Below are 16,588 nucleotides of genomic sequence, written 5' to 3' on the forward strand. Positions count from 1 at the left end.
TTAGTTGTGTGCGATCAATTACAGTAGGGCATAGGGTAGGCTATGCTTTTATGATCATTTAATGATGATTTGAGTGCACAAATTCTGTCCCACCTACATTTTTGTTGGCCCTTACATCAACTGGTTTCTGCCTGTTCCACTGGATTTTGGTTTTCATGAATTCTCACATCATGGTGGTTTTCAGCCAGCTGGTTTTCTTTCAGGCTGTTTTGTTCCCAAACCTCCTCATTCATGTGCCATACACACATCTCCCATCTTCCCAGTTAGTCATTCATGTATTTACTAACTTCCCAAACAATCCTACATAAAATACCATTTGTTTCTGTTGCACCATCAGCACCTGCTTGCTGATATATAAAAACCCTCCTCCATCCACCCAGAGGAAACGTGGCTCTGCTTAGATGATTATTTGAGCTGTGGTGAAATTACAGGCTTAATGTTGAATGGAGAGAACCAACACGAACGCCACCGCCCCTCTAGGCTTTGAACAGAGGGCCACGACGCAATGACACTCCAACGCCCTTCCACCCAGGCTGTTCTTATTGTCCTCCTCCATCCCTGACGTCTGTGGCTCTGGCAGTGTAATTAGCATGGTGTGGGATGAGGAGGAAGACACAATAAGAACAGGGGTTGGATAAATAGGACTGCAGTGATCACCACGCTCCGCTCTGCAGAGATCCCACCTACTGAAAAAGGGCAGGGGAGCATCCAGCGGCAGAACACACAAGCCTCCTCATGAGCCCCGCTCATTTTTCTGTCTGTCTGCGTCCTCTTTTCGGCACCCCCCTCCTGCATGTCTATACCCAGACGTTGGCTTAGCGGGCTAATGTGCTCTTCTAGTGTGCAGGAGACCTGGGTTTGAACACCTTCTGTAAAACCACACACACAGTACAGTATACATTCATACGCATCTTCCCCAGGCATTGACAGCTACTTCCAGATATAGACTTTTAGTGAAATGTACAGCCTATATCTGCCTGTCACTATTATTACACACATACCTTCACTTAGTCAATATGGCTTCTCAGTGGATCACTGTGGTTCTTTTACATTTCACACCAAGCTTGTGGAACTTCGTTGCTGATTTCTTTCTGTGTAATAAGGTGACTTTCTCAATACTTTTCTCAATCTCCTCTACACCCATACATTGTATTAGACATGTATCGGCCTCCTGTGGCATTTCAGCACAACAGTCCATCTCTTTAGGGTTTGGAGTGAATTAAAGTACATTCGATAGGTGTCTTGTTTGGTGCTTTAATTGCAAGCACACACTGGTTTACTCCAGTTAGTCTTTATGATCACAGAAAGAGGGATAGAGACTTAACTAAGTCAGTGAGTAAGATCCTCGCTGTCACGTTGTATAATGATTGGAGACAGGCGCAGGAATACGTAATAGGGGGTTTTATTTTCTCCAGCCAAACAAAAGAGCGATGTATAAGCCGATACAACAGCATTGGTACTCACAAGACCAACGGACATGGTAACAATAACCGACAAGGACAATAGGGAACAGAAGGCACAGATATACACATACTAATCAGGGGGAATGGGAACCAGGTGTGCATAATGAGACAAGACAGTCCGGGGTTGGCGGTAATGAATCCAGTTCATAGAAGGCCGGTGACGTTTACCTCCGGTGCTGGTGAACAGAATGAGCAGCAGTACCGTGACAGCACCCCCCTCCCCCCCTCTGATGCGCTGCACTAGCAGCGGGACGACACCGGCCTCGGGGACAACCACAGGGACGTGGTGCTGGTCGGTCAGGGCACTGACGGTGAAAATCCCTGGTCAGCGAAGCATCCAGGATGTCCAGGATGGATGACCAGTGCGCTATCTAAAAGATTCCCGGCAGCTCCGGAATCAACTAACGGGAGTGAGGGGCTAGGGTATTCAGGGAATTTAATGGGAAAACACATTGGCTGAGTTGACAGAAAAGGAGGGGAGATCTTGCATCCTACCTGGGTTGGAGCAGGAGAATTCCCTGGCTTGTCACCTTCGCCTATTTGTGGATAGAGGGCAGGTCGGGGAGAAATGACCCCTTTCTCCACAATAGGAGCAGAGGCCCAGATTCCTCCTTCTCCTACGCTCTGCCTTGGGCAAACGTGCAGAGCCCACCTCCATCGGCTCTGGCCACAGAGCAGGTGTAGCCACGGGCTCCGGATTCCGTGCAGGTCTTCGTCTGGACCACAGGAGGTTGTCCAAACGAATCGCCATGCTGATGAGCTGGTCGAGTGACAGGTTGTCATCACGGCAGTCTAATTCCATCTGTATCTCCTCCCGCAGTCCGCTGCGGAACACGGTGACCAGAACCGACTCGTTCCATCCAGTGGAGGCCGCGATGGTCCGGAACTCCAGGGCGAACTCCGAGGCGGTCCTAGATCCCTTGCATAGTCGGAGTAGGCACTCACCCCCCTCTCGGCCCTCCACATGATGATCAAACACAAAGCGGAAGAGGAGGGTGAAGGGCTCGTAGGACTCGACCGCCTGTTTCCCAGACCGCGGCACCCCAGTCCAGGGCCCATCCAGTCAGTGCCGAGATGACGGTGGCAACCCAATCTCTCCCAGAGACAGCCTCAGCGTAGCGACGAGGTACAGGTCACATTGCAGAAGGGAGCCCTTGCATCTCACTGGCGCGCCGTCAAAGCACTCCGGGAGGGACAGGGGTATCCGCAGACCGGCTCAGATGGGACAGAGGCAGGTAGTGGTGTGGGGGCTGGTACCGGAACCGGTGCTGGAGACTGGAGGCACTGCACATTTCCCTCTAAAAGCAGGATGGTTGCCAGCACGCTGTCCATGGCGCTGCCGAGTCGGGAGACACAGTCCTCGTGATGCTGGACTGTCTCTACGATGGTCGACAGCTCTGTCTGTCCGGCTGTCTCCATTTAGGGGTCGGCTATTGCATAATGATTGAAGACAGGCGCAGGAATACGTAATAGGGGGTTTTATTTTCTCCAACGAAACAAAAGTGCGAAGTGTAAACCTCCAAATAATAAACAGGACGAGACCCGTAAAACAAGCACACAATAACACGTTGCATGGAAGCCGCTACAACAGCACTGGGACTCAGACCAACGGACATGGTAACAATAATCTACAAGGACAATGGGGAACAGAGGGCACGTATATTATATACTAATCAGGGGGAATGGGAACCAGGTGAATGTAATGAGACAAGACAGTCTGGGGTTGGTGGTAATGAATCCAGTTCAGAGACACCTAGAAGGCCGGTGACGTAGACCTCCAGAGCTGGTGAACGGAATGAGCAGCAGTACCGGGGGGATCCGTGACACTCGCTCACATTTTTATCCAGTCTAAATCAGATTCCTCTCTGGGACGGTTCCCTCTAGAATTATATCTTATTTGTCTTGAAGTGTCTTGTATTTTGATCAGTTTAGACGTCGGTCTCTTTTCATGTCCTTAAACCAACACTAAAATGACTTTTTAAGCCCCATCGTGTATCTGGAAGCCTTGAGCAAATATGAGCTTCAGTTAGGGTTTGAGCGTCAAATTAGATGCCAGTCATATCCCTTCTGGAGGGTGATTCTTAATAAATGCACTATATTCATGAATTCATAACTTCTTCTTGGAGTAAAACTTAATTGCTCCAACAGGTAAGGTTTTTAACTCAATCTTTTAACTGCAATACTGTATATCTTGGTAAGGAATGAATTTGGAAAAGTACGAGTTTATATACTGGTTCGTGTTTTACCTTGGCAGCGTAGTCTTCATAACATGTAGTCTGTCATGGTGTGAATAGTGAATACTGTACTTGGCTACTGTATGTCAGTGGGATGTGACGACTGTGTTGGGAGCTGACCAATACCAGTGTTACAGTCGTGTTATGGTGGGTTTACATTAGTGTGACCAATACCAGTGTTACAGTCGTGTTATAGTGGGGTTACATTAGTGTGACCAATACCAGTGTTACAGTTGTGTTATAGTGGGGTTACATTAGTGTGACCAATACCAGTGTTACAGTCGTGTTATAGTGGGGTTGCATTAGTGTGACCAATACCAGTGTTACAGTCGTGTTATAGTGGGGTTACATTAGTGTGACCAATACCAGTGTTACAGTCGTGTTATAGTGGGGTTACATTAGTGTGACCAATACCAGTGTTACAGTCATGTTATAGTGGGGTTACATTAGTGTGACCAATACCAGTGTTACAGTCGTGTTATAGTGGGGTTACATTAGTGTGACCAATACCAGTGTTACAGTCATGTTATAGTGGGGTTACATTAGTGTGACCAATACAGCAGTGTTACAGTTGTGTTATAGTGGGGTTACATTAGTGTGACCAATACCAGTGTCACAGTCGTGTTATAGTGGGGTTACATTAGTGTGACCAATACCAGTGTTACAGTCGTGTTATAGTGGGGTTACATTAGTGTGACCAATACCAGTGTTACAGTCGTGTTATAGTGGGGTTACATTAGTGTGACCAATACAGCAGTGTTACAGTCGTGTTATAGTGGGGTTACATTAGTGTGACCAATACCAGTGTTACAGTCATGTTATAGTGGGGTTACATTAGTGTGACCAATGCAGCAGTGTTACAGTTGTGTTATAGTGGGGTTACATTAGTGTGACCAATACCAGTGTTACAGTCGTGTTATAGTGGGGTTACATTAGTGTGACCAATACCAGTGGTACAGTCATGTTATAGTGGGGTTACATTAGTGTGACCAATACCAGTGTTACAGTCGTGTTATAGTGGGGTTACATTAGTGTGACCAATACCAGTGTCACAGTCGTGTTATAGTGGGGTTACATTAGTGTGACCAATACCAGTGTTACAGTCGTGTTATAGTGGGGTTACATTAGTGTGACCAATACACCAGTGTTACAGTCGTGTTATAGTGGGGTTACATTAGTGTGACCAATACCAGTGTTACAGTCATGTTATAGTGGGGTTACATTAGTGTGACCAATACCAGTGTTACAGTCGTGTTATAGTGGGGTTACATTAGTGTGACCAATACCAGTGTTACAGTCGTGTTATAGTGGGGTTACATTAGTGTGACCAATACAGCAGTGTTACAGTTGTGTTATAGTGGGGTTACATTAGTGTGACCAATACCAGTGTTACAGTCGTGTTATAGTGGGGGTTACATTAGTGTGACCAATACCAGTGTTACAGTCGTGTTATAGTGGGGTTACATTAGTGTGACCAATACCAGTGTTACAGTCGTGTTATAGTGGGGTTACATTAGTGTGACCAATACAGCAGTGTTACAGTCGTGTTATAGTGGGGTTACATTAGTGTGACCAATACCAGTGTTACAGTCGTGTTATAGTGGGGTTACATTAGTGTGACCAATGCAGCAGTGTTACAGTTGTGTTATAGTGGGGTTACATTAGTGTGACCAATACCAGTGTTACAGTCGTGTTATAGTGGGGTTACATTAGTGTGACCAATACCAGTGTTACAGTCGTGTTATAGTGGGGTTACATTAGTGTGACCAATACCAGTGTTACAGTCGTGTTATAGTGGGGTTACATTAGTGTGACCAATACCAGTGTCACAGTCGTGTTATAGTGGGGTTACATTAGTGTGACCAATACCAGTGTTACAGTCGTGTTATAGTGGGGTTACATTAGTGTGACCAATACACCAGTGTTACAGTCGTGTTATAGTGGGGTTACATTAGTGTGACCAATACCAGTGTTACAGTCGTGTTATAGTGGGGTTACATTAGTGTGACCAATACCAGTGTCACAGTCGTGTTATAGTGGGGTTACATTAGTGTGGCCAATACCAGTGTCACAGTCGTATTATAGTGGGGTTACATTAGTGTGACCAATACAGCAGTGTTACAGTCGTGTTATAGCGGGGTTACATTAGTGTGACCAATACCAGTGTTACAGTCGTGTTATAGTGGGGTTACATTAGTGTGACCAATACCAGTGTTACAGTTGTGTTATAGTGGGGTTACATTAGTGTGACCAATACCAGTGTCACAGTCGTGTTATAGTGGGGTTACATTAGTGTGACCAATACCAGTGTTACAGTCGTGTTATAGTGGGGTTACATTAGTGTGACCAATACCAGTGTTACAGTCGTGTTATAGTGGGGTTACATTAGTGTGACCAATACCAGTGTTACAGTCGTGTTATAGTGGGGTTACATTAGTGTGACCAATACCAGTGTTACAGTCGTGTTATAGTGGGGTTACATTAGTGTGACCAATACCAGTGTTACAGTCGTGTTATAGTGGGGTTACATTAGTGTGACCAATACCAGTGTTACAGTCGTGTTATAGTGGGGTTACATTAGTGTGACCAATACCAGTGTTACAGTCGTGTTATAGTGGGGTTACATTAGTGTGACCAATACCAGTGTTACAGTCGTGTTATAGTGGGGTTACATTAGTGTGACCAATACCAGTGTTACAGTCGTGTTATAGTGGGGTTACATTAGTGTGACCAATACCAGTGTTACAGTCGTGTTATAGTGGGGTTACATTAGTGTGACCAATACCAGTGTTACAGTCGTGTTATAGTGGGGTTACATTAGTGTGACCAATACCAGTGTTACAGTCGTGTTATAGTGGGGTTACATTAGTGTGACCAATACCAGTGTTACAGTCGTGTTATAGTGGGGTTACATTAGTGTGACCAATACCAGTGTTACAGTCGTGTTATAGTGGGGTTACATTAGTGTGACCAATACCAGTGTTACAGTCGTGTTATAGTGGGGTTACATTAGTGTGACCAATACCAGTGTTACAGTCGTGTTATAGTGGGGTTACATTAGTGTGACCAATACCAGTGTTACAGTCGTGTTATAGTGGGGTTACATTAGTGTGACCAATACCAGTGTTACAGTCGTGTTATAGTGGGGTTACATTAGTGTGACCAATACCAGTGTTACAGTCGTGTTATAGTGGGGTTACATTAGTGTGACCAATACCAGTGTTACAGTCGTGTTATAGTGGGGTTACATTAGTGTGACCAATACGCAGTGTTACAGTCGTGTTATAGTGGGGTTACATTAGTGTGACCAATACCAGTGTTACAGTCGTGTTATAGTGGGGTTACATTAGTGTGACCAATACCAGTGTTACAGTCGTGTTATAGTGGGGTTACATTAGTGTGACCAATGACCAGTGTTACAGTCGTGTTATAGTGGGGTTACATTAGTGTGACCAATACCAGTGTTACAGTCGTGTTATAGTGGGGTTACATTAGTGTGACCAATACCAGTGTTACAGTCGTGTTATAGTGGGGTTACATTAGTGTGACCAATACACCAGTGTTACAGTCGTGTTATAGTGGGGTTACATTAGTGTGACCAATACCAGTGTTACAGTCGTGTTATAGTGGGGTTACATTAGTGTGACCAATACCAGTGTTACAGTCGTGTTATAGTGGGGTTACATTAGTGTGACCAATACCAGTGTTACAGTCGTGTTATAGTGGGGTTACATTAGTGTGACCAATACCAGTGTTACAGTCGTGTTATAGTGGGGTTACATTAGTGTGACCAATACCAGTGTTACAGTCGTGTTATAGTGGGGTTACATTAGTGTGACCAATACCAGTGTTACAGTCGTGTTATAGTGGGGTTACATTAGTGTGACCAATACCAGTGTTACAGTCGTGTTATAGTGGGGTTACATTAGTGTGACCAATACCAGTGTTACAGTCGTGTTATAGTGGGGTTACATTAGTGTGACCAATACCAGTGTTACAGTCGTGTTATAGTGGGGTTACATTAGTGTGACCAATAACCAGTGTTACAGTCGTGTTATAGTGGGGTTACATTAGTGTGACCAATACCAGTGTTACAGTCGTGTTATAGTGGGGTTACATTAGTGTGACCAATACCAGTGTTACAGTCGTGTTATAGTGGGGTTACATTAGTGTGACCAATACCAGTGTTACAGTCGTGTTATAGTGGGGTTACATTAGTGTGACCAATACCAGTGTTACAGTCGTGTTATAGTGGGGTTACATTAGTGTGACCAATACCAGTGTTACAGTCGTGTTATAGTGGGGTTACATTAGTGTGACCAATACCAGTGTTACAGTCGTGTTATAGTGGGGTTACATTAGTGTGACCAATACCAGTGTTACAGTCGTGTTATAGTGGGGTTACATTAGTGTGACCAATACCAGTGTTACAGTCGTGTTATAGTGGGGTTACATTAGTGTGACCAATACCAGTGTTACAGTCGTGTTATAGTGGGGTTACATTAGTGTGACCAATACCAGTGTTACAGTCGTGTTATAGTGGGGTTACATTAGTGTGACCAATACCAGTGTTACAGTCGTGTTATAGTGGGGTTACATTAGTGTGACCAATACACCAGTGTTACAGTCGTGTTATAGTGGGGTTACATTAGTGTGACCAATACCAGTGTTACAGTCGTGTTATAGTGGGGTTACATTAGTGTGACCAATACCAGTGTTACAGTCGTGTTATAGTGGGGTTACATTAGTGTGACCAATACCAGTGTTACAGTCGTGTTATAGTGGGGTTACATTAGTGTGACCAATACCAGTGTTACAGTCGTGTTATAGTGGGGTTACATTAGTGTGACCAATACCAGTGTTACAGTCGTGTTATAGTGGGGTTACATTAGTGTGACCAATACCAGTGTTACAGTCGTGTTATAGTGGGGTTACATTAGTGTGACCAATACCAGTGTTACAGTCGTGTTATAGTGGGGTTACATTAGTGTGACCAATACCAGTGTTACAGTCGTGTTATAGTGGGGTTACATTAGTGTGACCAATACCAGTGTTACAGTCGTGTTATAGTGGGGTTACATTAGTGTGACCAATGCACCAGTGTTACAGTTGTGTTATAGTGGGGTTACATTAGTGTGACCAATACCAGTGTTACAGTCGTGTTATAGTGGGGTTACATTAGTGTGACCAATACCAGTGTTACAGTCGTGTTATAGTGGGGTTACATTAGTGTGACCAATACACCAGTGTTACAGTCGTGTTATAGTGGGGTTACATTAGTGTGACCAATACCAGTGTTACAGTCGTGTTATAGTGGGGTTACATTAGTGTGACCAATACCAGTGTTACAGTCGTGTTATAGTGGGGTTACATTAGTGTGACCAATACCAGTGTTACAGTCGTGTTATAGTGGGGTTACATTAGTGTGACCAATACCAGTGTTACAGTCGTGTTATAGTGGGGTTACATTAGTGTGACCAATACCAGTGTTACAGTCGTGTTATAGTGGGGTTACATTAGTGTGACCAATACCAGTGTTACAGTCGTGTTATAGTGGGGTTACATTAGTGTGACCAATACCAGTGTTACAGTCGTGTTATAGTGGGGTTACATTAGTGTGACCAATACAGCAGTGTTACAGTCGTGTTATAGTGGGGTTACATTAGTGTGACCAATACCAGTGTTACAGTCGTGTTATAGTGGGGTTACATTAGTGTGACCAATACCAGTGTTACAGTCGTGTTATAGTGGGGTTACATTAGTGTGACCAATACACCAGTGTTACAGTCGTGTTATAGTGGGGTTACATTAGTGTGACCAATACCAGTGTTACAGTCGTGTTATAGTGGGGTTACATTAGTGTGACCAATACCAGTGTTACAGTCGTGTTATAGTGGGGTTACATTAGTGTGACCAATACCAGTGTTACAGTCGTGTTATAGTGGGGTTACATTAGTGTGACCAATACCAGTGTTACAGTCGTGTTATAGTGGGGTTACATTAGTGTGACCAATACCAGTGTTACAGTCGTGTTATAGTGGGGTTACATTAGTGTGACCAATACCAGTGTTACAGTCGTGTTATAGTGGGGTTACATTAGTGTGACCAATACCAGTGTTACAGTCGTGTTATAGTGGGGTTACATTAGTGTGACCAATACCAGTGTTACAGTCGTGTTATAGTGGGGTTACATTAGTGTGACCAATACCAGTGTTACAGTCGTGTTATAGTGGGGTTACATTAGTGTGACCAATACCAGTGTTACAGTCGTGTTATAGTGGGGTTACATTAGTGTGACCAATACCAGTGTTACAGTCGTGTTATAGTGGGGTTACATTAGTGTGACCAATACCAGTGTTACAGTCGTGTTATAGTGGGGTTACATTAGTGTGACCAATACCAGTGTTACAGTCGTGTTATAGTGGGGTTACATTAGTGTGACCAATACCAGTGTTACAGTCGTGTTATAGTGGGGTTACATTAGTGTGACCAATACCAGTGTTACAGTCGTGTTATAGTGGGGTTACATTAGTGTGACCAATACCAGTGTTACAGTCGTGTTATAGTGGGGTTACATTAGTGTGACCAATACCAGTGTTACAGTCGTGTTATAGTGGGGTTACATTAGTGTGACCAATACCAGTGTTACAGTCGTGTTATAGTGGGGTTACATTAGTGTGACCAATACAGCAGTGTTACAGTCGTGTTATAGTGGGGTTACATTAGTGTGACCAATACCAGTGTTACAGTCATGTTATAGTGGGGTTACATTAGTGTGACCAATACAGCAGTGTTACAGTCGTGTTATAGTGGGGTTACATTAGTGTGACCAGTACCAGTGTTACAGTCGTGTTATAGTGGGGTTACATTAGTGTGACCAATGCAGCAGTGTTACAGTTGTGTTATAGTGGGGTTACATTAGTGTGACCAATACCAGTGTTACAGTCGTGTTATAGTGGGGTTACATTAGTGTGACCAATACCAGTGTTACAGTCGTGTTATAGTGGGGTTACATTAGTGTGACCAATACCAGTGTTACAGTCGTGTTATAGTGGGGTTACATTAGTGTGACCAATACCAGTGTCACAGTCGTGTTATAGTGGGGTTACATTAGTGTGACCAATACCAGTGTTACAGTCGTGTTATAGTGGGGTTACATTAGTGTGACCAATGCAGCAGTGTTACAGTTGTGTTATAGTGGGGTTACATTAGTGTGACCAATACCAGTGTTACAGTCGTGTTATAGTGGGGTTACATTAGTGTGACCAATACCAGTGTTACAGTCGTGTTATAGTGGGGTTACATTAGTGTGACCAATACCAGTGTTACAGTCGTGTTATAGTGGGGTTACATTAGTGTGACCAATACCAGTGTTACAGTCGTGTTATAGTGGGGTTACATTAGTGTGACCAATACCAGTGTTACAGTCGTGTTATAGTGGGGTTACATTAGTGTGACCAATACCAGTGTTACAGTCGTGTTATAGTGGGGTTACATTAGTGTGACCAATACCAGTGTTACAGTCGTGTTATAGTGGGGTTACATTAGTGTGACCAATACCAGTGTTACAGTCGTGTTATAGTGGGGTTACATTAGTGTGACCAATACCAGTGTTACAGTCGTGTTATAGTGGGGTTACATTAGTGTGACCAATACCAGTGTTACAGTCGTGTTATAGTGGGGTTACATTAGTGTGACCAATACCAGTGTTACAGTCGTGTTATAGTGGGGTTACATTAGTGTGACCAATACCAGTGTTACAGTCGTGTTATAGTGGGGTTACATTAGTGTGACCAATACCAGTGTTACAGTCGTGTTATAGTGGGGTTACATTAGTGTGACCAATACCAGTGTTACAGTCGTGTTATAGTGGGGTTACATTAGTGTGACCAATACCAGTGTTACAGTCGTGTTATAGTGGGGTTACATTAGTGTGACCAATACCAGTGTTACAGTCGTGTTATAGTGGGGTTACATTAGTGTGACCAATACCAGTGTCACAGTCGTGTTATAGTGGGGTTACATTAGTGTGACCAATACCAGTGTTACAGTCGTGTTATAGTGGGGTTACATTAGTGTGACCAATACCAGTGTTACAGTCGTGTTATAGTGGGGTTACATTAGTGTGACCAATACCAGTGTTACAGTCGTGTTATAGTGGGGTTACATTAGTGTGACCAATACCAGTGTTACAGTCGTGTTATAGTGGGGTTACATTAGTGTGACCAATACCAGTGTTACAGTCGTGTTATAGTGGGGTTACATTAGTGTGACCAATACCAGTGTTACAGTCGTGTTATAGTGGGGTTACATTAGTGTGACCAATACCAGTGTTACAGTCGTGTTATAGTGGGGTTACATTAGTGTGACCAATACCAGTGTTACAGTCGTGTTATAGTGGGGTTACATTAGTGTGACCAATAACCAGTGTTACAGTCGTGTTATAGTGGGGTTACATTAGTGTGACCAATACCAGTGTTACAGTCGTGTTATAGTGGGGTTACATTAGTGTGACCAATACCAGTGTTACAGTCGTGTTATAGTGGGGTTACATTAGTGTGACCAATACCAGTGTTACAGTCGTGTTATAGTGGGGTTACATTAGTGTGACCAATACCAGTGTTACAGTCGTGTTATAGTGGGGTTACATTAGTGTGACCAATACCAGTGTTACAGTCGTGTTATAGTGGGGTTACATTAGTGTGACCAATACCAGTGTTACAGTCGTGTTATAGTGGGGTTACATTAGTGTGACCAATACCAGTGTTACAGTCGTGTTATAGTGGGGTTACATTAGTGTGACCAATACCAGTGTTACAGTCGTGTTATAGTGGGGTTACATTAGTGTGACCAATACCAGTGTTACAGTCGTGTTATAGTGGGGTTACATTAGTGTGACCAATACCAGTGTTACAGTCGTGTTATAGTGGGGGTTACATTAGTGTGACCAATACCAGTGTTACAGTCGTGTTATAGTGGGGTTACATTAGTGTGACCAATACCAGTGTTACAGTCGTGTTATAGTGGGGTTACATTAGTGTGACCAATACCAGTGTTACAGTCGTGTTATAGTGGGGTTACATTAGTGTGACCAATGCACCAGTGTTACAGTTGTGTTATAGTGGGGTTACATTAGTGTGACCAATACCAGTGTTACAGTCGTGTTATAGTGGGGTTACATTAGTGTGACCAATACCAGTGTTACAGTCGTGTTATAGTGGGGTTACATTAGTGTGACCAATACCAGTGTTACAGTCGTGTTATAGTGGGGTTACATTAGTGTGACCAATACCAGTGTTACAGTCGTGTTATAGTGGGGTTACATTAGTGTGACCAATACCAGTGTTACAGTCGTGTTATAGTGGGGTTACATTAGTGTGACCAATACCAGTGTTACAGTCGTGTTATAGTGGGGTTACATTAGTGTGACCAATACCAGTGTTACAGTCGTGTTATAGTGGGGTTACATTAGTGTGACCAATACCAGTGTTACAGTCGTGTTATAGTGGGGTTACATTAGTGTGACCAATACCAGTGTTACAGTCGTGTTATAGTGGGGTTACATTAGTGTGACCAATACCAGTGTTACAGTCGTGTTATAGTGGGGTTACATTAGTGTGACCAGTACCAGTGTTACAGTCGTGTTATAGTGGGGTTACATTAGTGTGACCAATCACCAGTGTTACAGTTGTGTTATAGTGGGGTTACATTAGTGTGACCAATACCAGTGTTACAGTCGTGTTATAGTGGGGTTACATTAGTGTGACCAATACCAGTGTTACAGTCGTGTTATAGTGGGGTTACATTAGTGTGACCAATACCAGTGTTACAGTCGTGTTATAGTGGGGTTACATTAGTGTGACCAATACCAGTGTTACAGTCGTGTTATAGTGGGGTTACATTAGTGTGACCAATACCAGTGTTACAGTCGTGTTATAGTGGGGTTACATTAGTGTGACCAATACCAGTGTTACAGTCGTGTTATAGTGGGGTTACATTAGTGTGACCAATACCAGTGTTACAGTCGTGTTATAGTGGGGTTACATTAGTGTGACCAATACCAGTGTTACAGTCGTGTTATAGTGGGGTTACATTAGTGTGACCAATACCAGTGTTACAGTCGTGTTATAGTGGGGTTACATTAGTGTGACCAATACCAGTGTTACAGTCGTGTTATAGTGGGGTTACATTAGTGTGACCAATACCAGTGTTACAGTCGTGTTATAGTGGGGTTACATTAGTGTGACCAATACCAGTGTTACAGTCGTGTTATAGTGGGGTTACATTAGTGTGACCAATACCAGTGTTACAGTCGTGTTATAGTGGGGTTACATTAGTGTGACCAATACCAGTGTTACAGTCGTGTTATAGTGGGGTTACATTAGTGTGACCAATACCAGTGTTACAGTCGTGTTATAGTGGGGTTACATTAGTGTGACCAATACCAGTGTTACAGTCGTGTTATAGTGGGGTTACATTAGTGTGACCAATACCAGTGTTACAGTCGTGTTATAGTGGGGTTACATTAGTGTGACCAATACCAGTGTTACAGTCGTGTTATAGTGGGGTTACATTAGTGTGACCAATACCAGTGTTACAGTCGTGTTATAGTGGGGTTACATTAGTGTGACCAATACCAGTGTTACAGTCGTGTTATAGTGGGGTTACATTAGTGTGACCAATACCAGTGTTACAGTCGTGTTATAGTGGGGTTACATTAGTGTGACCAATACCAGTGTTACAGTCGTGTTATAGTGGGGTTACATTAGTGTGACCAATACCAGTGTTACAGTCGTGTTATAGTGGGGTTACATTAGTGTGACCAATACCAGTGTTACAGTCGTGTTATAGTGGGGTTACATTAGTGTGACCAATACCAGTGTTACAGTCGTGTTATAGTGGGGTTACATTAGTGTGACCAATACCAGTGTTACAGTCGTGTTATAGTGGGGTTACATTAGTGTGACCAATACCAGTGTTACAGTCGTGTTATAGTGGGGTTACATTAGTGTGACCAATACCAGTGTTACAGTCGTGTTATAGTGGGGTTACATTAGTGTGACCAATACCAGTGTTACAGTCGTGTTATAGTGGGGTTACATTAGTGTGACCAATACCAGTGTTACAGTCGTGTTATAGTGGGGTTACATTAGTGTGACCAATACCAGTGTTACAGTCGTGTTATAGTGGGGTTACATTAGTGTGACCAATACCAGTGTTACAGTCGTGTTATAGTGGGGTTACATTAGTGTGACCAATACCAGTGTTACAGTCGTGTTATAGTGGGGTTACATTAGTGTGACCAATACCAGTGTTACAGTCGTGTTATAGTGGGGTTACATTAGTGTGACCAATGCAGCAGTGTTACAGTTGTGTTATAGTGGGGTTACATTAGTGTGACCAATACCAGTGTTACAGTCGTGTTATAGTGGGGTTACATTAGTGTGACCAATACCAGTGTTACAGTCGTGTTATAGTGGGGTTACATTAGTGTGACCAATACCAGTGTTACAGTCGTGTTATAGTGGGGTTACATTAGTGTGACCAATACCAGTGTTACAGTCGTGTTATAGTGGGGTTACATTAGTGTGACCAATACCAGTGTTACAGTCGTGTTATAGTGGGGTTACATTAGTGTGACCAATACCAGTGTTACAGTCGTGTTATAGTGGGGTTACATTAGTGTGACCAATACCAGTGTTACAGTCGTGTTATAGTGGGGTTACATTAGTGTGACCAATACAGCAGTGTTACAGTTGTGTTATAGTGGGGTTACATTAGTGTGACCAATACCAGTGTTACAGTCGTGTTATAGTGGGGTTACATTAGTGTGACCAATACCAGTGTTACAGTCGTGTTATAGTGGGGTTACATTAGTGTGACCAATACACCAGTGTTACAGTCGTGTTATAGTGGGGTTACATTAGTGTGACCAATACCAGTGTTACAGTCGTGTTATAGTGGGGTTACATTAGTGTGACCAATACCAGTGTTACAGTCGTGTTATAGTGGGGTTACATTAGTGTGACCAATACCAGTGTTACAGTCGTGTTATAGTGGGGTTACATTAGTGTGACCAATACCAGTGTTACAGTCGTGTTATAGTGGGGTTACATTAGTGTGACCAATACCAGTGTTACAGTCGTGTTATAGTGGGGTTACATTAGTGTGACCAATACCAGTGTTACAGTCGTGTTATAGTGGGGTTACATTAGTGTGACCAATACCAGTGTTACAGTCGTGTTATAGTGGGGTTACATTAGTGTGACCAATACGCAGTGTTACAGTCGTGTTATAGTGGGGTTACATTAGTGTGACCAATACCAGTGTTACAGTCATGTTATAGTGGGGTTACATTAGTGTGACCAATACCAGTGTTACAGTCGTGTTATAGTGGGGTTACATTAGTGTGACCAATAACCAGTGTTACAGTCGTGTTATAGTGGGGTTACATTAGTGTGACCAATACCAGTGTTACAGTCGTGTTATAGTGGGGTTACATTAGTGTGACCAATACCAGTGTTACAGTCGTGTTATAGTGGGGTTACATTAGTGTGACCAATACCAGTGTTACAGTCGTGTTATAGTGGGGTTACATTAGTGTGACCAATACCAGTGTTACAGTCGTGTTATAGTGGGGTTACATTAGTGTGACCAATACCAGTGTTACAGTCGTGTTATAGTGGGGTTACATTAGTGTGACCAATACCAGTGTTACAGTCGTGTTATAGTGGGGTTACATTAGTGTGACCAATACCAGTGTTACAGTCGTGTTATAGTGGGGTTACATTAGTGTGACCAATACCAGTGTTACAGTCGTGTTATAGTGGGGTTACATTAGTGTGACCAATACCAGTGTTACAGTCGTGTTATAGTGGGGTTACATTAGTG

Source organism: Salmo salar, chromosome ssa14 (genome assembly GCF_905237065.1).
Source record: "Salmo salar chromosome ssa14, Ssal_v3.1, whole genome shotgun sequence".
In the NCBI taxonomy this organism is placed as follows: domain Eukaryota; kingdom Metazoa; phylum Chordata; class Actinopteri; order Salmoniformes; family Salmonidae; genus Salmo; species Salmo salar.